Source organism: Somniosus microcephalus, chromosome 2 (genome assembly GCF_052327205.1).
Source record: "Somniosus microcephalus isolate GS21.2 chromosome 2, FLI_Smic_1.0, whole genome shotgun sequence".
In the NCBI taxonomy this organism is placed as follows: domain Eukaryota; kingdom Metazoa; phylum Chordata; class Chondrichthyes; order Squaliformes; family Somniosidae; genus Somniosus; species Somniosus microcephalus.
Genome location: NC_140988.1, coordinates 136217952 through 136242624, shown reverse-complemented (window position 1 = coordinate 136242624; position 24673 = coordinate 136217952). Strand labels below are relative to the sequence as shown.

Below are 24673 nucleotides of genomic sequence, written 5' to 3'. Positions count from 1 at the left end.
TCTGGCAAGCCATTCCTGGCGAAGATTGTCCGTAGGACTGCAATAGTTTTCTCCGTGGTGGTGGAGGACATTTTGATGACCTCTGGCCATTTCGAATGGGCGTCCACAGCGATTAGGAACATTGAGTCCATAAATGGACCAGCAAAATCAATGTGTACCCATTGCCATGGAGATGAGGGCCACTCCCATGGATGTAGCGGGGCCTGTGGTGGAGCGTTTTGGACCTTCTGGCATCCTGTGCATCTCTTGGTCATATCGTCGATTTCTTTATCGATTCCCGGCCACCACACAAACGCCCTGGCTAGGCTCTTCATTTTTACCCCTCCCAGATGACCCTCATGAAGCTCATTGAGCACTCTATCTCTCAACTTGGGTGGAATTACCACTCCAGATCCACACATCAAGGTCCCCCGGCACACTGACAGCTGTTCTCTCCTTGGCGAGAATGCTGGCAACAGTGAGTCGCCATGTGCTGGCCATCCCATCCTCGTCGCCAGTGTAGTGCCCGGGTATCAATAATACTCGGACTGCAGGAGAACAATAAAACAGGTATTTACTGAACAGAGGGGAACTCAAGACTGAAACACAGAAGCCTGCTATGGCTTTATATACAGGGGTGGTCACTGCCGGTACTGCAGTATAGAATCAGTTCTTCTCTTAAAGGTACATACACAACAATCAGCAGAACCCTCTATTCCATTCTCCCTCATATGCCTGTCCAGCCTCCCCTTAAAAGCATCTATACTATTCTCTTCAACCGCTCCCTGTGGTAACGAGTTCCACATTCTCACCACTCTTTGGGTAAAGAAGTTTCTTCTGAAATCCTTATTGGCTTTCTTGGTGACTATCTTATATTGATGGCCTCTAATTATGCTCTTCCCCACAAGTGGAAACATTCACTCTGTATCCACTCTATCAAATCCTTTCACAATTTTATAGCTCTCTATTAGGTCACCACTCAGTCTTCTTTTTTCAAGAGAAAAGAGACCCAGCCTGTTCATCCTTTCCTGATATGAATACCCTCGCATTTCTGGTATTATCCTTGTAAATCTTCCCTGCACCTCTCCAGTGCCTACATATCCTTTTTATAATATGGCGACCAGTACTGCACGCAGTACTCTAAGTGTGGTCTAACCAAGGTTCGATACAGGTTAAGCATAACTTCCCTACTTTTCAATTCTATCCCTCTAGAAATAAATCCTAGTGCTTGGTTTGCATTTTTAATGGCCTTATTAACCTGTGTCGCAACTTTTAGTGATTTGTGTATTTGTACTCTGAGATCCCTTTGTTTCTCTACCCCACCTAGACTCCCACCCTCCAAGTGATAAGTGACCTCCCTATTCTTCCTATCAAAATATAATACCTCACATTTATCTGTGTTGAACTTCGTTTGCCAATTATTTGCCCATTCTGCAAGTTTATTAATGTTCTCCTGTAATTTGTTGCAGTCCTCCTCAGTATTGACTATCCCCCCAATTTGGTATCATCGCAAATTTAGAAATTGTGTTTTTGATTCCAAAGTCTAAATCGTTAATGTTAATTGTGAACAGCAGTGGTCCCAGCACTGATCCTTGTGGAACACCACTACCACTTCTGCCACTGTGAATAGCTACCCTTTACTCCCACTCTCTGCTTTCTGTCTTGAAGCCAGCCAGCAATCCATTCTGCTACTTGTCCCCTGACTCTGCATTCTCTGACCTTATTCATTAGTCTATTATGGGGTACCTTATCGAATGCCTTTTGAAAATCTAGATAAATTACATCTGCTGCATTACCAATGTCTACTCTCTCTGTTACCTCTTCAGAAAATTCAATAAGGTTGGTCAAGCAAGATTTTCCCTTTTGAAATCCATGCTGACTATTCATTATAATACTTTTTGTTTCTAGATGTTCTTCTATTCCCTCCTTTAGTAGGGATTCCATTATTTTTCCTACGATGTTAAGCTGACTGGTCTATAATTCCCTGGACATGTTCTATCTCTCTTCTTAAATATAGGTAATGACCCAGAAATTCGGGTTAGGGGCTTCCCGCGGGTGCAAGCCCCCGATCTGCACTTACCTTGCACGCCGGCCGTTGAGCTGTAGGGCCCCGTGGAATTCCGATCCAGGGCCTGGTCCAGCTGCCGGTGCGCTGTGCTTGCGTATCCCAGGGGCGCAGTTAGTTCGATGCATCCCCTGTGATCACGTGGGCTATGGGCAGCCAATCGGAGCAGGGAAATGCCCATTCATAAGTCTGACAGGAAGAGCTGTCAAGACTTATAAATACTACGGCCCCAAAATAGCACTTATTCAAATAATTTTTTTTTTAATCACATTTTTTAAATCTATATATATAAATCGGTCCTTCTGTCTGTCCTTCTGTCCTTCTGTCCTTCTGTCTGTCTGTCTGCAGGTGTCCGTCTGGGCGGCTATGTGCTCGAAAGTTACAGGGCGTACCTACGCGTGCGTTACCTCAAAAGAAAGCTTACCTTTCCAAAGCGGTTTTAAGCGTATTTACGTTTCGGCCGGGCTAAAATCGCGCCCGCGGTATCCGAAAAACCTTAACGTTCCGCTCATTAGCATCTCATTATCCGCTCATTAGCGACAGAGTGACCTCGAGCTCGACCAATCGTACGCCGGGTTGCTGGTGTGTGCCGCCGGGCCAATCGGTGCGTGTGTGGGCGGGCCTTATCGTTCTGAACCGAGGTGAGTCGCCGCCATCTTGCTTCCATTCTTTTTCCTGCTTTCTGCGTCTTTCTTTTCAAATATACATTTCCAGCAAAAAAAAAGTTGCTTTTAAAACACAAATTGTTTTTTAAAAAAGTTAATTAATTTGTAAATCTTTTGTCTAACCTCTATAATTCTCCTACCTTGCACCGTTTTTCCAGGCCCGGGGCCTAGGCTTCTCCAACTGCCAGCAGTGCAACTCTAGACCCAGGCTCCCGGCCTAGACAGAGACAAACACTGGCAGAGGGCAGAGAGGGTGTGCTGCCTCAGCTCCATTCCCGGGGTCAGTAGGTGGGGAGGCTTCATAAGCAACTGGGGTAGGTTGCAAGCACCAAACAATAATCTGAAGATCCTGTGTTTGCAGCTGAGGAAATTTCTTCTGCAGACAGCCCCCGGTTAACGGCAGCCATGTTTGTCAAGGAAGGCAAAAAGTTTCAGTGCGACGCCATTTTGATTCAGTGTGTAACAGAGTGCATGCGCGGCCATCTTAGTACAGGAACATAGAGTGGGTGGGGCTTCTGTGCTTCAAATCTGTGTCTGTGACAGACAATCGACTGTGTAGCTGTGCAAGCCTGTCGCTATAGCAACAGCTTCACCTAGAGGGCTTCAGGGCCACACCTGAGTGTTTAGAAGCTGTTGCTAAGCAACAGTGTTTGTTGTTAAATACAGAGATAAGAATCTCCGTATCTCTCAACATTAACTCTGAAGAGTGGGTGCCGGATAGCACAAAGTTTCCTGTACTTTAAGTTTATCTCCCCCCTCCCTTTCCACCCCCCAACCCCCCCCTCACACCCCCTTCCCCCCCCAAACCCCCCTTCCCCTCCCCACACCCCCTTTCCCCCCACCACCCTCCCACACCCCCTTCCCCCCACACCCCCCTCCCACACCCACTTCCCCCCAGCCCCCACCCACCCCCCCACCCCACCACCACCCTCCCCCCCACACCCACTTCCCCCCCCAGCCCCCACCCCCTCCCACACCCCCTTTCCCCCCACACCCCCTTCCACCCCCCTTCCCCACCCCCCCTTCCCCCTCCCGTTCACCCCCTTCCAACCCTCCTCCCCTCCCCACCCCCTTCCCCTCCCCCCCCACCCACTTCCCCTACACCCCCCATTCTTCCCCCCCCTCCCATTCCTTCCCTCCCCTCCCCCCTCCTCCTCCCCTCCCCCCTCCCCCCTCCCCTCCCCCCTCCCCTTCCCCCCTTCCCCCTCCCCTCCCCCCTCCCCCTCCTCCCCCCCTCCCCCTCCTCCCCCCTCTTCTCCCCCTCCCCTCCCCTTCCCCCCTCCCCTCCCCCTCCTCCCCCCCTCCCCTCCTCCCCCTCTTCTCCCCCCCTCCCCTCCCCTTCCCCCCTCCCCTCCCCTTCCTCCCCCCCTCCCCCCTCTTCCCCCCCTCTTCCCCCTCCCCTCCCTCTCTTCCCCCCCTCCCCTCCCTCTCTTCCCCCTTCCCTCCCTCTCTTCCCCCCTCCCCTCCCTCTCTTCCCCCCCTCCCCTTCTCCCCCTCCCCCCTCCCTCCCCTCCCCCGCCCTCCCCTCCCCCCTCCCTTCCCCCCCGCCCTCCCTTTCCCCCCCGCCCTCTCTTTCCCCCCCGCCCTTTCCCTCCCCCCCCGCCCTCTCTTCCCCCCCACCCTCTCTTCCCCCCAGTCGCTCTTCTCTACCCCCCAGTCGCTCTCTCTCTCTACCCCCCAGTCGCTCTCTCTCTTCCCCCCCAGTCACGCTCTCTCTCTCTCTCCCCCCCCCCACCCCCCCCAGTCGCTCTCTCTCTCTCTCTTCCAACAACAACATGCCCTTGAAAAAGCCTCGGCACCGCTGGGCACTTCAGCTAGTCTATATATATAAATCGGTACATCTGTCCTTCTGTCCTTCTGTCCTTCTGTCCTTCTGTCTGTCTGTCATCGCGTGTGCGTCTGGCGGGCTATGCGCTCGAAAGTTACAGGGCGTACCTACGCGCGCGTTACCTCCAAAGAAAGCTTACGCTTCCGAGATGGTTTTAAGCGTATTTACGTTTCGGCCGGGCTAAAATCGCGCCCGCGGTATCCCAAAAACCTTCAACATTCCGCTCATTAGCATCTCATTATCCGCTCATTAGCGACAGAGTGACCTCGAGGTCGACCAATCGTACGGCGGCTTGCTGCCGCGTGCGGCCGGGCCCTCCTACAGTCGAGTGACGGGACGATTGACGAATCCTACGCTTTGGTGACCTGACGGTCGACCAATACGGTGCGTGTGTGGGCGGGCCTTATCGTTCTGAACCGAGGTGAGTCGCCGCCATCTTGCTTCCATTCTTTTTCCTGCTTTCTGCGTCTTTCTTTTCAAATATACATTTCCACCAAAATAAAATTGAATTTATTAAATTGTTTTTAAAAAAATCACTCATTTGTAAACCTAACCTGAACATTCTTTTTCCTACCTTTCCCCGTTTTTTTTCTTAGGCCTCAAAGCCTGCGCCTTTCTTGCCCAGCCAGGTCCGAGCTAGGTGATTGCGCTTCTGCTAAGCTACTCACCCCCCCACCCGCCGTGTCACGTTACCCAGGGCAACGGCGTCAGCCACAAGGGTCAGGGTGCGCGCGCAGCAGGAGCAGGTGAGACGCGGCGTCTCTGTTCCGTGCTCGGCGGGGGGGGGCGGGGCTCGGCCGCCGGCCGTCTCTCAGAGCCGCAATCGGGCTCGGCGGGCGGGGGGGCGGGCTCAGCCGCCGGCCGTCTCTCAGAGCCGCAATCGGCCTCGGCCGGGGGGCGTGGCTCGGCCGCCGGCCATCTCTCAGAGCCGCAATCAGCCGGGGGTGGGGGGGGGGGGCGTGGCTCGGCCGCCGGCCGTCTCTCAGAGCCGCAATCGGGCTCGGCCGGGGTGGGGCAGGGCTCGGCCGCCGGCCGTCTCTCAGAGCCGCAATCGGGCTCGGCTGGGGGGGGGGCGGGGCTCGGAGAGCGGGGCTCTCGGCCGGGGGGGGGCGGGGCTCGGAGAGCGGGGCTCTCGGCCTGGGCCCTCCCCGCCCCCCCCTTCTTCCGCCCCCGCCCCCCCCCCTTCCCGCCCCCCCTTCTCCCCCCGCCCCTTCCCCCCCCCTTCCCCCCTCCCTTCCCCCCTCCCTTCCCCCCCGCCCCTTCCCCCCCTCCCTTCCCCCCCGCCCCTTTCCCCCCCTCCCTTTCCCCCTCCCTTTCCCCCCTCCCTTCCCTTCCCCCGCCCTCCCTTCCCCCCCGCCCTCCCTTCCCCCCCCGCTCTCTTCCCCCCACCCGCTCTCTCTCTTCCCCCCAGTCGCTCTCTCTCTTCCCCCCAGTCGCTCTCTCTCTACCCCCCAGTCGCTCTCTCTCTTCCCCCCCAGTCGCGCTCTCTCTCTCTCTTCTACCCCCCCCCCCCCCAGTCGCTCTCTCTCTCTCTCTTCCAACAACAATAGCCCTGTTCCTGGGACTAGGGACAGGGTCACTGGCAAGGCTTGAAAGTTAAGCAGAGTCAGGCCTGATTAGTACCTGGAGGGGTGACCATCAGGGAAGACCAGGTGCAGAAGGTCACGGAAGGAGCCCCGGGAGGGGCAGCTGGTGAGCAGGCCCAGGCGTTGGGCTGAAGATTGTCAGACAGGAGGAATGGTGGAAATGGAATGGCGGCGCGCACAGACGCAACGGCTTTGCTTCTCCCAGGACAGTGCTATTTACGTTTAATGTTAATGTTATTTGTACTGGACTCATGGGAGCTTGCAAGATCACATTTCGTTGTTCATTTACTTGTACAATGACAATAAAGTTGAATTATTATTAACATGCCCTTGAAAAAGCCTCGGCCACTCCAGCTAGTAAACTATAAATTACATGAAATAACTATTTTAAACAATAATTTAAATTTTTGAAAAAAATAATTTTTTATTCTAACGGGGCTAAAAATAAACTTACCTTGCTTTAAAGTATTTAAAAATAATAAACCTGTGGAAATTTTTTTTTAATTTGAATTAATTCACCACTTACCTTGTAAAAAGCAGGCCTTACGCCTGCTTTTTATATTTCTAAATCCTGGAGGCTTACGATCCCGGAGAAACCTGTAAAAAAAAACTAAGTTTGATGCGCACGCGCATCCTCCCCCACGCACGCGTTCGACCTCTGAACCTCTTCGTTCAGAGGAACGGAAGTGCCGGTTTCCCGCACATGCGCAGTGCATGCAGGAAACCGGCAATTCCATTCGGCCTACGGGTGAGTACCCCGTGCGTACTCACCGTGGAGACCTGAATTTCTGGGCCGTTATGTTAGCTATCCGCCAGTCTTCTGGCAGTACACCTTCTTCTAACAAATTATTAAATATGTGTAGTAATGCCTCTGCTATCCCTCCCCTAGATTCTTTTAAAATGAGTGGATGCAATCCATCCAGATCAGAGGTTTTATCCTCTCTGAGTTTGATTAGTTTATTTAATATATCCCCTTTTTTATTTTAAATGCACTTATCTCATTGCTCATCTTATCAATGTCATGTCCACCTGTTCTATCTCCCTGGTAAATACTGAAGCAAAATAATGATTTAATATTTCTGCCATCTCCCTATCGTTACCTGTGGTATTGTTTTGTCCATTCTTTAATGGCCCTATTCCCATCCCAACCTTCCTTTTTTTATTGATATGCCTGTAAAATGTTTTACTATTTTGTTTTATGTTTGTTCTGGACCAATGAACATTTATGTGTGCAGATAGCACCCTCTGGTGGTGGTTATTGTGTTAACAGTTTGTATGCTGGAAAGGTCATCTGATCTTTCTTCCTGTGTGAGGTCATTTGACCTTTGTTCCTTTCTTCCTGTGAGAGGTCATTTGACCTTCCTACCTTTCTTCCTGTTGACCCCAGGAAGCAGTTTTGCCAGGAAGAACCTGACTTGAGTAATGGAGAATCTGCCATGAGAGGTTCCATTTACAATCCAATGTAATCTGATTTCATATGTTAGGCCAAGCGCAATATCTGTGAGTATCTTTGGTTCTTAGCATAATAGCAATGTTGTCAGAGTAATATTTTGATAATACTATGTTTATAAAAGGTTAATATTTAATAGTTACAGAAGTTAGTTCAAATGTTAGTTAGTTATGCAATTAGTCCATTCTACTGTTGTAAATATGTTTATATCTTATGTAATATCGAATGTATAGTACTCAGTTTATGTACAAAACATACTTTGTCTTTGTTTACAGTTTCACAAATTTGTTCAAGTAAAGCTTCAAAACAGCAACCGGCTTCAGAAGAATTATTTTTGAATGAGTGTTTAACTTGCTGGATAGCTAGATAGGAGCACGTCTAGCGCGGCCAGTATAATGTTCCTTGATAATTTAATTTTATAGTTCCTCTTTGCCTTCCTAATTGTTTTTTTGACTTCTCTCCTAATCCCTTTGTATTCTCTCTCATCATGCACTCCTCTGCTGTTTACATAATTAATGTATGCCTCTTTCCTTACCCTCAATTTTTTCCTGATGTCTTTATTCATCCATGGAGTCTCATTAGTATTTAGCTTGTTCTTTCCTTTTAGCGGAATATATTTTTCCTGCACTCTGTTGAACACCATTTAAAATGTTTCCCATTGTCGTTCTACATCGTTGTTATAAAAGCACACAGAGGATTTAAGCACAAGTGTGGTACATGCTCATATAGGAGGAGCAATGGTTGGCAACATAACCTCAAAAAGCAAAATCCTGCAGATGCAGGAAATCTGAAACAATAAAAGAAAATGTTGTAAACATATTGGGGTCGGTTTCTGCCAGGCATGTGGCGGTGGGGTGGGGAGCAGTTTAAATGGAATGAGGGGCTTACCCACTCCATTCCTGCCCCAACCTGCCAACTGCAATTTGAAATTGCTGTTGGCAGGGACACCCACCCCAAGGTCCTCTTTAAATATGGAGCATCAGGGCTTGAGCTGCCATTTTAACCTGAGGCCCGAGTGGGGGAGCAGTGCTGGCCTCCTCACCAGGCCAAACTTATCGTTTTACTTTCCAAGAGGAGCAGGAGTGCTCCTCTGAGCCCCACAAGAAAACCGTGAGCTTCTCCTGCCCTGGGCTTCCCCCCTCCCCAGAGTGGGATTCCTCTCCTGGAGCGCATACCTTGTGCCGGGGACTATCCCCCTGGGTCCCTGTCGGCAGCCTCCTGCCGCACAATTTTAACAGCTGGGCTGCCGCTTCCCACCAACTTCCTGTCCGTTTTAGTCAGGAACTTGGCAAGTGACAGGTTAATGAGGCTCGTTCCCACTCAGGAGTTAAAATCAGTCAGATCAGGCAGCAATTGTGGACAGAACCAACAAATTAATGTTTCAAGTATGTAAACTCTTCGTTAGAACTGGAAGATATTACAGAGGATTAACATTTAAAACAGAACAGGACAAGGGGAAGCGGGGGAACATATATTAAAGAAAAGAAAATACCAGAGTGTAAAACGGGAGATGATTAAATGGCAGATGTGAGACAACAGGATGCATAATGACAGAGATCAAAGAAATAAAAGACATAATGAGCCATAGTGTGGAGGATAGGCAGGAGAAAGGGTAGCATGGAAAACTGGCACACAGAAGCAGGCTCCATTGGCCCAGGAGCCTGGTAGAAGAAAGAAAACAGGTCAACACCAAGGGTGCAGACCACCCTGCCAGCACAGTGAGGAGAGGGGGGTTGCTACCCATCTCCCATCCCCAGAAAGTATATCCCATTGCCTCTATCTCCCCTTGGCTAGGAAATTAGTCTCACAACAAAATCCATCACAAAGTGGGTAGCGCATTTAGAACTCTCGCCCTAAGGTGGACGGCCAAGGCTCGCTTGAAATTGGATCTCGAGCCTCATCAACATATTACTGACGCGCTGAAGATGCCAACCAGGTGTGTGTCTGTGTGTTGATAGAGACACTGAAGACAGGAGTTGGTTTCATAGGTGTTTACTAAACAAAGTCTCGAGGGGAACTAACGGATATAACACAATATACAGGCTTATATAGCCCGAGTGGCCATTACCGGCATTACAGTACACATGGGGCTCTTAAAGGCACATACACTACAATTCCTCCCCTTTTAGCTAACCAGTACATAATATTTTAAGTAATTATTAATTACATGTTATAAGAAAAATAATATACACATTGCTGCAGTTAATTAATTATAAGTCAGTCTCTCTGGGGGCTTCCTGACTCGGTCCGGATAACGCCTCGGTGGTGTAGTAGTTTCTGGTGGTGTAGTAGGTTCTTTTGGCAAGGCTGATTCGGCTTGAATGCCAGTGTCGGGTTCATCGGGTTCCAGTATCACCGGATCGGAGGTAGATATGGGTATCTCTACTTCATCGTTAGGCATATAGAGTTGTGGTATAGGTTGTCCCTTTTCGGATGACTCTATGATTTGGTCAGCATGGCGCCTTATTATGCTTTCTCCGATGTCTATGGTATACATCAGCGGTCCTAGTCGTGTGCAGATAGTTCCCGGCTGCCATTTCTCGGTACGGTAGTCCCGGGCCAAAACTTGTTGACCTATCTGGAAGGTTCTATTTGGCCTTTCATTCATGCCTTGAAATTGCCGGTTCTCCATGTCCCTTCTGATGTTGGGCTTGATCAAATCCAGCCGGCATCTTAGGCTTCTATTGAAGAACATCATGGCGGGAGTTTGGTTTGTAACCATATGTGTTGCATTCCTGTATGCAAACAAGAAGTTATCCACCTTGTGCTGAAGTGTTTATGTCTTCATTACCCATGGCCTTTATGGCCTTCTTGAAGGTCTGGACAAACCTTTCAGCCAATCCATTGGTGGCGGGATGGTATGGGGCGGACGTGTAGTGCTTAACCCCATTGTTTTTTAAGAACTTCCTGAATTCTTCGGACACAAATTGCGGTCCATTATCAGAACAGGTCTGTTCCGGCAGCCCATTCCTGGCAAATATGGTCCTTAATACTGTGATGGTTTTTTCCGTGGTGGTGGAGGACATCTTTATTACCTCCGGCCACTTGGAGTGTGCATCAGCCGCGATTAAGAACATTGAGTCCATAAATGGACCAGCAAAGTCGATGTGTACCCTTTGCCAGGGAGATGAGGGCCACTCCCATGGATGTAGAGGGGCTTGGGGTGGAGCGTTTTGGACCTTCTGGCATCCTAGGCAGCTCTTGGTCATTTCTTCTATGTCTCCATCGATACCTGGCCACCATACAAACGCTCTGGCTAGGTTCTTCATTTTCACTCCACCCAGATGCCCCTCGTGAAGCTCCTTTAGCACTTTATCCTGGAGTTTGGGTGGAATCACCACTCTGGATCCACATATCAAGGTTCCTCGGCATACTGACAGCTGTTCTCTTCTTTGCGAGAATGCTGGCAACAGTGGTTCGCCATGTGCTGGCCATCCCTTCACCGTTAAGTCGTAGACTCGTGAGAGAGTCGGGTCATTTCTTGTTTCCTTTTCAATGGCAGAATTTGTTACTGGTAGACATTCCACTATGGTTGAGTGGAACATCTCCACTGGGTCTACTGTAGGTGCCTCTTCTACCATTGGCAACGGTAGGCGCGATAAACCGTCAGCATTCCCATGCTGTTTTGATCCTTTGTATTCTATGTTGTATTGGTGTGCCCCTAGAAAAAGGGACCACCTCTGTAGCCTTTGCGCTGTCATAATGGGAACACCCTTTTTTAGGGTTGAATATGGAGATGAGGGGTTGATGGTCAGTCAACAAGGTAAATTTTTGTCCGTGTAGGTAATGGTTGAATTTCTTCACTCCCCATACCAGGCTGAGTGCTTCCCTATCGATTTGGGCATAGTTACACTCAGCTGAGTTCAATGAGCGTGACGCAAAAGCTATCGGCCGTTCCGAGCCATCAGGGAATTTATGCGATAATACTGCTCCTATGCCGTAAGGGGATGCATCGCACGCCAGTCTGATTGGCAGTGATGGGTTGTAATGAGCCAAAACTTCTTCGGACGTGATTAAGTCTTTGCATTTATGGAAGGCACGTTTACAGTCTTCGCTCCATTTCCAAATTACTCCTGTTTGTAACAGTTCATTAAGAGGGTGTAGAAGAGTTGATAAGTTCGGTAAAAATTTATGATAGTAATTTATTAATCCCAGGAACGACCTTAATTGTGAAACATTTTCAGGTGCTGGGGCTTTTATGACCACTTCAATTTTTTCAGGTGACTTATGCAACCCTTCCTTATTAATTATGTGGCCACAATATTATATTTGAGTGTGGAAAAATTCGCATTTGGGGCGATTTGCTCGTAGGCCCCGTTCTCTTAGCCTAGTGAGCACCTGCTCCAAATTGGCAAGGTGCTCGTTGTCGTTTTCTCCTGTTACAAGGATGTCGTCTAGGTAGCATTGAGTCCCCGGAATCCCTTGGAGGACTTGCTCCATAGCTCTTTGCCAAATAGCTGGAGTGGATGCTACTCCGAAAACCAGTCGATTGTACTGGTACAGACCTTTGTGTGTATTTATCGTGAGATATTTTTTAGAGGCCTCTTCAACCTCCATCTGTAGATATGCCTGTGCCAAGTCAATTTTGGTGAAACGTTTCCCTCCGGATAGAGAGGCGAAAATATCTTCTATCCTCGGAAGAGGATACTGTGCCGTGTGAAGGACCGGGTTTACCGTCACCTTGAAGTCTCCACAGATGCGAATTTTTCTCTGTTCTTCAGATTTATCATTATTCAATGCTTTCTTCATGACTGGAATGATAGGTGTTGCCCATTCGTTCCAATCTATTTTGGATAATACGCCTGCATTTTCCAAATTCTCCAGCTCTGCCTCGACTACTGGACGAATTGTGTATGGCACTGGTCTTGCTTTAAAAAACTTGGGAATTGCTGCATTTTCCACTTTTATTGAGGCGGTGATGCCTTTCAAGGTTCCTAGTTTCTCTTGAAACACTTCTTTGGCGTTGGCCAAGATGTATTTCAATCGTTCAGGTATGACGTCATCATCGTTTTTTTTTCTTACTGGTCACCGTCAGTGCCTGAATGGAGTGCCAGTCTAAACGTATTTTCCTGATCCATTCACGTCCTAACAGCGGTGGGCCACCATCTTGTAGAATGTATAAATACAACTTTTGTATTTCCTTGCCGTTGTATACAACAGGCACCTTTATTTTTCCTTTGGGGTATACTTTCTGCCCCGTATATGTTTTCAAGATAATGGATGTGTCTTTTAAAAGTATATGCGGAAATAGCCTCTCGTAATCCCGTTGATTTATTACGGTCAGAGCTGATCCTGTATCTAGCTCCATTTTAACTGGGGACCCTGCTATTGTGAGGGTAAGCCAAATGGTCTGGTAATCATCTTTGGCAAGTACATTATGTAATTTGAGACAGCTTAGTCTCTTATTTTCGGAGTCGCTATCGCTCTTCTGGTCTTCGGTGCTACTGTCCGTCATCATTTGTACCTTTCTGTACTTTTCTTTATTGATTTTTTTTTTCCTGTCTGTGGATTTATTTTGTCCAGATCGGCATACCCGTGCAATGTGTCCAATCTTTCCGCATTGCCTGCATGCTTTGTCCTTGAACCAGCAGTCCCTCTGGTCATGGGTGGATCTGCCGCAGCGATAACATCTCTCGAAACCCTGTGTCATTTCATGGGTGCCGAAGTCCTGTGTCTTTTGTTGTATTTCTGCAGCTCCTCTTGCGGCTGCTTCGTATGATACAGCCATACTGAAAGCCTTGTCCAGTGTTAAATCTTTTTCAGAAGGCAGCCTTTTCTGTGTTCCTTCACTTAAGAGACCGCAGACGAATTTGTCTCGAAGATAATCTGCTAGTCCTGCCCCGAATTGGCAGTGTTTTGATAGCTTTCTTAATTCGGTGAGGTAATCAGCATTACTTTCATTCTTGTGTTGATTTCTCTTGAAGAATTTGAATCGTTCCGCTATCAGCAGCGGTGTTGGGTTTAAGTGCTCCTGTAGGGTATCAACAATTTCTTTAAAATTCTTGTCCTTTGGCTTGGCTGGAGTGATTAAATTTTGTAACAGCCCGTATGTCTTTGCGCCCATTAGATTTAGCAGTACTGAAGCTTTTTTTTCATCTTCTATTCCATTTGCAGTGCAATATACCTCCACTCTTTCCACATATGTGGTCCAATCCTCTATCTCGCTATCAAAAGCATCAATATTGCCAGACTTAGGCATCTTAGAAAAGATATGGCGCTTCCCGCGCTTTTCTTTCTTTTCTGCAGAAAAGATATGGCGCTTCTCGCGCTTTCCCGCTGCTGCTGCCGATGACAACGCTGTTTCCCGCGGTTTCCGTTCTTTCTTTCTTTCTTTATTTACAGTTGGAGACTCGTTCCCGCCGGACTTTCTCTCTAGGTCTGAACGCCGACCTGTTTGCAGCGCCGGCCGTCTGCCGAGTGCTCCCTCCCCGTCTGTTACTGCTTGCCTCCGCTTTCGCTGCTTGGCCCAGCTGTAGAACCAGCCGCTGGAGCCCCAGCCTGACGCCCAGGAAGGATTAGCGCAGTACCTGCCACCAGCTTGGCCAGCTGGTGAAACCACAGCTTCTTTCACTTTCTTGATTCTTCTGGACGCCAGAGGAATCGATGTCCTTGAGGTGCTGCCGAATTGCAGGTAAGTCCGTTTCCACTTTGTCGCCACTGTTGTGTCTGTGTGTTGATAGAGACACTGAATACAGGAGTTGGTTTCATAGGTGTTTACTAAACAAAGTCTGGAGGGGAACTAACGGATATAACACAATATACAGGCTTATATAGCCCGAGTGGCCATTACCGGCATTACAGTACACATGGGGCTCTTAAAGGCACATACACTACACCAGGTATCCTGGTGCAGCTTGCCGGTCCAGGCCTTCTCAAAACCAGCAGGCAGGAAAGTTCTGGGGGGGGGGGGGCATGAATGGGAGTGGAGTGAACGCAGTCCATCAGCAATCCGTAGTATTGCTGTGGAGCCACTCCTATTTCTCCAGGCTCTAGGTAAGTAAAAAAAAACTTATCTTTTATTCAACAGCCTCCAGCGGTCCCATTAAAGACTGCTGGCTAGGCTGTGGTTAGAAAGAGAGACTTACAGTTATATAGTGCCTTTCACAACCTCAGGATGCCCCAAAGCGCTTTACAGCCAATGAACTACTTTTGAAGTGTAGGAAATGTAATGTACATCCAGATTAAGGTTGCCATCCCTCCCGGATTGCCTGGGAGTCTCCTAGAATTGACGATTGATCGCCCAGGTGCTGCTCCTGGCGACACAGGAGAAAAGTATTTTATATATATGGTTCGCACCTGCATACCTCTGTGGCCTGTACTCTGAATTCCCACCCTATTTTGGCTGTCTTCCTGGCGCTTAAGACGTTCCCCATGTTCAGTATCAGCCATTCTCTGCTGGAGTTTCTTAATTCCTGGAAATGTAGCTTGCCACATTTCAGGCAAAGTTACGGTGGTGGAGGACTCACAGCCATGGGGTGTTGCAGAAGGAAAGATGGGTTAAAACTGGGAAGTCTGACCTGAACATAATCTGCAAGAGTGTCTGGAAGGTAGGAAAAAAATTGCTATGCACTGCATATTGCCAGAGGGTAAATACCTATCTGTCCTCTGCCTTCACTTGGAGAAAAATATCGGCCCAAATCAAGTTTTTTTTAAAGCCATGTGCACGTTGTTGAAGGAATTAACGGATATAAAATGGGTTCATCTTTCTTTGTCTGTGTAGTAATGCAAACTAATATCCTCAGTTGTACACTGATCAGAACAAAAAAAAGACTTGAAAGCGAAGGAGGGGAAAAACAGTACCTGCTGAAAACAAACACCTAATTTCACCCTCTGCAATACATAGAATGATTCAGGAGTAAGGGAATATGTCTAAAAAGCATCCTGTGGGACCAGTCACAATGAAATTTCCTGCAATCATTGCTTTTTACAAATTACAATGGAGAAGACCTCCTGATCTCCTGTCTAACCAGTCTGTGACTAGCACATGGTGGAAACTGCATTCCAGTTGCACTCTTCCCCATTGACGGTATTTGCTTAGACCAAGTAAACAAAGTTTGAAAATTCCAGTGGTGCATGTAGGTTTTTAAATGTCATATGATCAAATATCTCACATCAGGTGTCACATGATGAAACCTCCAAGAATACATCCAACCAGAGTTGACAAACCAAACCTGGAAAAACTGCATGTTCCGCCCAACCAGTTTCTGCCAGATCTGGCAGCAGGGTCCTAAAACAGGCGTTGGGCCCCTTGAATGTTCTGATCAGTGGCCTAACGACTGTTTTAGGTGGGCGACTCGGGCACTTCCGGGGGAGGGGGGATGGTGAGGATCGGGCACACAGGATTGCGCATGGAAATTGGTGCCCCCAATGTGAATTTTGCACCCAAACAACAGATGCTATGGGGACCAATTTCCTCTGCCCCTTATTTTCCTGCTTCCCCATTGTCTCTGTCTCCTCTGACTTCCCATTGTCTATCTTTCTCAATCTCCATGGTTTCTTTCTCCCAACTCCTGGGCTTCCATGGTTTCCCCCCATTCTCCTCTTTTATGCTATGATGTCATCGACTTCAAGAGAGTTTGCAGGTGCCCCCATTCCCTGTCTGTCTCCCGCCACTGGTTGCCATGGTTTCTTACTGCCCCCCTCCTCCCCTCCTTCCCATGGTTTCCTGTGTTGGGTGTCTCCCCTCTCCTCAGCCTTCTGATTCTCTCTCTCCCTCCCCCTTACCATGGTTTCTTATTGTTTCTCGTTCTGCTCCCCCCCCCCGTTCCCATGGTTTCCTATTGTTTCTCGTTCTGCACCACCCCCAGCCCGTCCCTCGGTTTTCTATTGTCCTTCAGCGCTGACGTGTGCCTGCCAGTGCCTTGACGCCGCGCGTGCGCAGAACCTTCCGTGTCGTGCAGTGGGAGTGCGAGTGCCGGCGGCGGCGGCTTCTTGACGTGGCACTTCCTCGGACAGGGGATACAGTGTAACACCGAGAGCAACCTCAGCAAAAAGACAAGAACCGGCTCAAGCGGGCACCAGCGATTAAATAGCGTCCACCACTCACCACCAGCAAGCAACCGGCTGCAAGGTAAATAGCAATCGTGTCTTTTATGATTTTACATTTTGATCGTATAATCATTTATTTTAAAGTGTGCTTATTTACTGTGATTTTTATAATCCTTCTGCCATCAAACACTGGTAAATGTTACTGCAATGAACACTTTCTTATGAATTATACATTCCCTTGGAATAAAGACGTACTAATACATCAATTTTATATGCGTGGGTAGTTTGACGTGGCAATTCAATCACTGACAGAACTGATAACTGGTCTGAGGTGTCAGTTCTTCAAAGGGAAAGTAACACTCAGCTATCGATGGTATTTTCCATCAGACGGTGCAGCATTTAGACAAATGCACGTTTTAGGACTTGACTATTAATATTTTCATTCTCCTAATCTGTCATTTAAAAAAAAAAGTTTGTGTGCTTGAGAAAAAGTGAGGCCTTACATCACTTACAGCTAGTGATATACAGTGTACAGTTCTGGCAAATACCTCCAGAAAGTATTTGCATTAGTTCCCATACTAAAAAGTCAAATACATAACAACATTTAAAAAATCCTAATCAGTATGATTTGTACATTTGCTTTTATAAAATGTATTTTTAAAGATTTTTTTTCATGTTTATATCTCCCTTTCAGGATGTTTGTCACTATGACGCATCCTTTTCAAGCTGGAATTTTTTAAACCATCCTAACTAAATCCCTATTTTTGGAATTGAAAGAAAGATTTTCATTTCTATAGCGCCTTTCACGACCACAGGACGTCCCAAAGCACTTTACAGCCAATGAAGTACTTTTGGAGTGTAGTCACTGTTGTAATGTAGGAAACGTGGCAGCCAATTTGCACACAGCAAGCTCCCACAAACAACAATGTGATAATGACCAGATAATCTGTTTTTGTGATGTCGATTGAGGGATAAATATTGGCCAGGAGAACTCCCCTGCTCTTCTTCGAAATAGTGGCATAGAATCTTTTACGTCCACCATCCACATGAGAGAGCAGACGGGACCTTGGTATGTCTCATCTGAAAGATGGCACCTCTGTCTGGAAGAATGGTATGGATTCACACTTTGCAATAAACATAGGGCCGAATTTTGCCAGCGCTCAGTGGGCGGGTTTGGAGGCGGGTACGCTGTCAAAATAGCAAAGATTGACAGCGGGTAGGAAACCTGCTGTCAACCTGCCTCCACGCGAGTCTCCCGGGTGTCGGGTCTGTTTGCGCAGAACTGACCCGACACCAAGCGGCGGGGGAGACAATTTAGATCATTAAATGCCTTGTTAACAGCCAATTTCATGCTATTTTGAGCCTACCTTGTAATTTTACGTGCTCCCCCACGGGTTATCCACTGCTCGGGGAACACGCCAGCTCACCTTTGTCTGAGTTAAGTCTGCTTTGATTTATCTGATAACGTGACACCTGCAGAAGTGGCATAAAGGATACCATGTTGCAGTTGTTAAGTTTCAGAGCTCAGAAACTGTTGGTTACTGCATTTGTAAGACATATAGAGATACTTTAGCTTGCAAGTGTTTAAAGCCAACTGTATGTCCAGTGCCACCTCATTGGAACAACCTCTCTCACCATTGACAGATCACTTCTGTCATCTCAACTAAAGCTGCCATCTATTGCAGCAACATCGGTGCCCTTGGAAAAAACACACCTTGGTCCTCTGAATCCTTCCACGATCAGCCGCAACAGCAACATCACCAGGCACACCAACATCACCAACAATATCACCAACCTTCTCCGCCATCACCTGATGCTGCACAGGACACAGGGCATCAGCTCCTGACAACATTGCTGCCCGGGAGGCCAGCGATGGCATCACCATGGCCAGATTTACTTCACTTGACGCTGTTAACCCTGGCTGCCACATGATGCGCCAGGTTGACACCATCTCACACCAGCACTATGAAGCATCCCTTTAATGTCCAAGCCATTCTATTCACACATTACTATAATTGGGGGGGGGGGGGGAAGTTATTTCTCAACATTCACTGGGACTCAGTAAGAGACTTCTCAAGGAGTGCACAGACCTGTCCAATAAGGTGAAGCGTTGAAAATATAGATTTCACTGTATGACAACACATTACCAGAAACCTCACATGAACATTGGCTAAACCTCTCAAGTGCCTACCCTTGTGTGTTGTTAGTTGGTATACTTGCAGTAGGATGCGGGTGAGTGTAAGGGGTGGCTAATGAGATGAGGAACTGATAATGTAGATAGAGAGGGATGGGTGGAGGTGCAAGGTAAGTTGGTGTGAGTAAGGATGTGCAGGAGAAGGGTAGGGAAGGCAGAGTGATGGGGATGTGATGAGTGGCACAGCAGGGTGAGGTTGAGTGTGGCATTCCAGTAATGTTTCGTGATCTACTGAGATCATTGAAAGGTTGGCGCCACTGCAGCCAGGCACTCCTGACGACATCCCTGCTTGTGCAATGTGCAACCAGACTGTGTTGATCTCCTGGGGAGGTGTCTTCTGCCCATGGGAAGGGAAGAGGATCTCCCTGCGTGTCATGCATGAGCCTGGGTGCTGACGTGCACCTTTGTGCAGTGCTTGTCAGTGTTTGCAGCACCTCAATGCTGCAGAACACTGACAGCACAACTGTCAAAAATGAATTTGGCCATGGTCCCTTTAAGGAAACCGGCTGATGACGTGTCATCAAATGACGCCATCAGACCCGGTTCCTGTTAATTGGTCAGGAACCCTGCAGGGCGGGCTTAACAAGGCCAATCTACGGAAAATCTTTTTGAGAGAGCGGCTGCGGACAGGAATGGGACCGGAACCCGCCATCCAGCTCTCCCGCCGCCACCCTGCCTTAGCAGGGAAAATCCAGCCCTATAGTCCCTATCATCCTCTTCACTCTTGGGTTAGTTAGCAAAATTGACATTGTCAATTCTTTCCATCTGTTCTCTCTATTGTTTGCCCAAGATGGACTGTCTTGTTTCCATGGTGTGCTCATCTTTGGTTGAAAATTGACAAACTCACCTGACCAAAGCAGGTGGGTTGGGAATATGGGTGTCTCTTATACTGGATGCAAACTTGTAACCTTATTGTTGAGAGGAGAGTGTGACACACTTAGTCTACTATGCTACGGCTATATCATTTTAGTATACCTATGTTGTGAAATCACCTGTCACAAGTTACACCTATAGCAAGCCTAAAGTTATTGTATGACAATTCACCCATGTAACCATGTGCCATCTAGTACTTCTATACTGGTGTAATGACAGCATATACATTTCTAAATAACATATTCTGCACCCCACTGCAGAAAGCACAGCACCTAACCACTGTTGTTGTGAGGTTAAGTTATATATACAGTTGTCTCCAGAGCATTATATAATTATATACAATAGAAACATAGAACATCAAGATTATAATTGCAAAAATATGTCAGTGAGTGCCAGTGCATTAACTTCAGTACAGTGGTATTGGTCAACAATAAGCAATGATTGAAATTAATCTAGATTAAGAAACAAAGATGTCTAGAAGGGAATGCATCCAATAGATGATCTTCATAAGGGTTATCTTCAGTCAACCAGCCATCAGCCCCGACTTTAACTCCAGGTGATTCCCTGCTCAGGCCTGAGTTAAAATTACAGTCGGGTCTCAATGATGTCATTGAGTTGCAACATGCATATGTTGCATATGCCCTGTTGGCTCCGGGCGCGTGTCCTTGCTGCCTGCTCAGGAGAGCAGGTTAAAATTGCAGATGTTGCGATCATGGCAGCTTCCAGACAGGGTAAGAGCCAGGACAATTTTAACTGCTGACCTGCCAGGTTTCTGCTGAGCGAGTAGGGTTAAAATCGTCCCCCCCACCCCCATGAGCAGGCTGGAAGTAAATGTCACAGGACCTTCCATTATGTCATTTCTTTTGCCAACTGCTGCAGCTGTTAGGCAGGGTTCCCACTTTTCATTGCTGTCCAGTGACCCCTCCTAGAAAGTGCGCGTGTGTAGAAGGAACATGCCTCCTCCCAATGGTAAATCATTTGATAATACTGGTTGTTTAGGTTGATGTGAGGAATGGGCACTGATAGAAAATTCAGGTTTGCCACCACTCAGAACAATACATCAGTATAATGTCAGCCGTGACTCAGTGGGTAGCACTCTAGCCTGAGTCAGAAGGTTGTGGGTTAAAGTCCCACTCCAGAGACCTGAGCACAACAATCTAGCCTGACACTTCAGTGCAGTACTGAGGGAGTGCTGCACTGTCGGAAGTGCCATCTTTCGGATGAGACATTAAACTGAGGCCCCGTCTGCTCTCTAAGGTGGATGTAAAAAATCCCATGACACTATTTCGAAGAAGAGCAGGGGACTTCTCCCTGGTGTCCTGGACAATATTTATCCCTCAATCAACATAACAAAAACATTATCTGATCATTATCAATTGCTGTTTGTGGGAGCTTGCTGTGCGCAAATTGGCTGCTGTGTTTACTACATTACAACAGTGACTACACTTCAAAAAGTATTTCATTGGCTGTAAATTGCTTTGGGATGTTGTGAAAGGCGACATTTAAATGCAATTTTTTTTTAAGTGCCTTTAACATAGTAAAACATCCCAAGGTGCTTCACAGGAGTGATTATTAAACAAAATTTGACACCGAGCCACATAAGGAGATAGTAGGACAGGCGACCAAAAGCTTGGGCAAACTGGTAGGTTTTAAGGAGCATCTAAAAGGAGGAGAGAGAAGTCGAGAGGCAGAGAGGTTTAGAGAGGGAATTCCAAAACTTAGGGCCTAGGCAGCTGAAGGTACGGCTGCAAATGGGGGAGTGATTAAAATCGGGGATGCGCAGAAGTCCAGAATTGGAAGAGTGCAGAGATCTCGGAGGGTTGTAAGGCTGGAGGAGGTTACAGAGATAGGGAGGGGTGAGACTGCTTAATAGAAAAATGTCAGATGATGGGAAATATCTTAAAAGAATGTGCCAATGAGAGGGTAAAAAGATGTGGAAGAGGCTCACACAAACAAAAACATAAGAAAATGGGGACTATGGAAGAAAGAGCGAGAGTATAAATATATATAAACACAATAACCGATTCCACCTCTTTGCAAATGTCCACCTTTTTCAATATTTCTACATTATTCTGTGCTCTTCCTCAAACTATTGGCATAATCTTGGTATTTGAGAAGCTGATGTTAAGTTCCCACTTTTTGCATCAGCACTAAACTCCTTAGTCGTCATTATGGTATCTTCAGTGCCTCAACTCAAATAAAATGAAATAGGACAGGACCTCTATCAGTAAAGCAATAGAAATGGAAACGGTAAACAGGTCAGCTGACAGCAATGTTTGCGATTGTAAATGGCCTTGGTGGAAAGGTGAAAGATAATTGAAATGGAAGCAGTAAAGGACAAGAAAGAAGATTGTGAGTATATCTGCACTGTTTGAGGAACTGTTGAACAGAAGATATCAGCTATTAATCAAAAAAAGAAAATGTTGTGTCTGTGTATAATAAGACACAGACTGCAGGAGAACGGTACAACAGGTGTTTACTCAACGGGGCTCACACTGGAACTGATCTGTACAGATTACTACTCAGTGCTATATACAGGTGTGGTCACTGCCGGTACTGCAGTATACATGAGCTGTAAAAGATAGTTCCCCCCTTAAAGGTATATACATTACAATTCCTCCCCTTTTAGATTAACAGTACCATAACACTCATTTAACAATTAAATATCAAACTAATTAACACTTTTAACATGCAACATTAGCTGAAAATAGTCTATTTATATATTCAGTCTTTGGGGAGGCTTCCTGATCCTTTCTGGATAGCGCCTTTCCCGAGTGTCTTGCTCTTGGTGTGGAGGCGATTCTGGCCCCCTGTTGTCGGTTGGTTCATCAGCTTCCGATGCTACTGTTTCTGGGGTAGATGCGACCTGTACGTCGGGTTCATCACCAGGTATGTATGGACAAATGTAAGAAGTCACACAACACCAGGTTATAGTCCAACAGCTTTATTTGAAATCACAAGCTTTCGGAGCGCTGCTCCTTCATCAGGTGAAGTGCTCCGAAAGCTTGTGATTTCAAATAAAGCTGTTGGACTATAACCTGGTGTTGTGTGACTTCTTACATTTGTCCACCCCAGTCCAACTCCGGCATCTCCACACCACAGGTATGTATGGGCAAGGCATGGGGTTGACTTGTTCCTGTGACTCTAGGATCTGGTCAGCATGGCGTCTCACGATGCTCTCCCCAACGTCCACTGTGTACATTAGTGGGCCCTGCCGTGTGCATATCATTCCTGGCTGCCATTTTTCTGTTCGGTAGTCACGGGCCAAGGCTGGTTGCCCTACATTGAAGCTCCTTGTTGGCTTCTCATGGATGTGCTGGAATTGCTTACTCTCAACATCTCTTCGTACGTTTGGTCTGAGCAAATCCAGGCGAGATATTAACCTTCGGTTAAAGAACATCATGGCTGGGGCCTGGTTGGTGACTGCATGTGTCGCATTCCGGTAGGCGAACAGGAAATTGGCCACCTTGTGCTGCAGCGGAATGTTGTCATTGTACATAGCCTTTATTGCCTTCTTAAAGGTTTGTACGAACCTCTCAGCCAATCCATTTGTGGCTGGATGATACGGGGCAGATGTGTAATGCCTTACCCCATTCTTTTTCAAGAACCTCCGGAACTCTTCGGACAAAAACTGTGGTCCGTTGTCGGAGCAAATCTGTTCTGGCAAGCTACTCCTGGCAAAAATGGTCCGTAGGACTGCAATAGTTTTCTCCGTGGTGGTGGAGGACATTTTGATGACCTCAGGCCATTTCGAGTGCGCATCCACGGCTATTAAAAACATTGAGTCCATGAATGGACCAGCAAAATCAATATGCACCTGTTGCCATGGAGATGAGGACCACTCCCATGGGTGTAGAGGGGCCTGTGGTGGTGCATTTTGGACTTTCTGGCATCCTGAGCAACTCTTGGTCAGGTCCTCGATTTGTTTATCGATTCCCGGCCACCACACATAAGCCCTGGCTAGGCTTTTCATTTTTACCCCTCCCAGATGACCCTCATGAAGCTCATTGAGCACTCTATCCCTTAACTTGGGTGGAATTACCACTCGGGATCCACACATCAAGGTCCCCTGGCACACTGACAGCTGTTCTCTCCTTGTCGAGAATGCTGGCAACAGTGAGTCGCCATGTGCTGGCCATCCCTTCACTGTCAAATCATATACCCGAGACAGTGTCGGGTCATTTCGGATTTCCTTTTCGATACAAGCGTTAGTTACCGGTAGGTATTCAACTATAGTCGAATGGAATATTTCGACAGGATCCAGTGCTGGTGCTTCCTCCGCAGTAGGCAGTGGCAGGCATGATAGCCCATCAGCATTTCCATGCTATTTCGTGCCCTTATATTCAATCTCATAGTGTTGCGCCCCTAGAAAAAGTGACCATCTTTGTAGTCGTTGCGCAGTCATCACCGGAACGCCCTTCTTCGGATTAAAAATGGAGACAAGAGGCTGGTGATCAGTCAGCAGGGTGAATTTCTGCCCGTGCAGATAGTGATTGAACTTTTTCACTCTCCACACTAGGCTGAGGGCCTCCCTGTCAACCTGGGCGTAGTTACGCTCGGCTGAGGTTAGTGATCGTGACGCAAAGGCTATTGGCCTCTCTGAGCCGTCCGAGAATTTGTGCGACAGCACCGCTCCAATGCCGTAGGGTGACGCATCACATGCCAACCGAATTGGTAATGCCGGGTTGTAATGGGCCAATACCTCTTTCGATGTGATTAGTGTTTTGCTCTTCTGGAAAGCTCGTCTACATTCGTCACTCCACTTCCATAACACCCCAGTTTGCAGTAGGGTGTTCAGTGGGTGTAGTATTGCAGACAAATTTGGCAAGAACTTATGGTAGTAGTTTACCAGCCCGAGGAACGACCTCAGTTGTGACACATTTTCCGGTGCTGGAGCCTTGACTACTGCCTCAATCTTCTCTGGGGACTTATGTAACCCCTCTTTATCGATAACGTGGCCACAATACGAGATCTGTTTTCTAAAAAACTCGCATTTGGGGCGGTTAGCTCGGAGCCCATATTCCTGCAATCTAGTGAGCACCTGC

At 47.5% G+C, this 24673-nt stretch overlaps 1 protein-coding gene across 1 annotated transcript in view; it reads left to right on the top strand.

The window, feature by feature from the left end:
* Positions 1-16414: 16414 nt before the first annotated feature.
* Positions 16415-24673, top strand: part of LOC147122965 (protein transport protein Sec24D-like) — a 293437-nt gene continuing 285178 nt past the window's right edge. The window contains exon 1 of the mRNA XM_085962791.1: positions 16415-16643. The gene's annotated coding sequence lies outside the window, so the exon portion shown is untranslated. The remainder of the gene's footprint in view (positions 16644-24673) is intronic.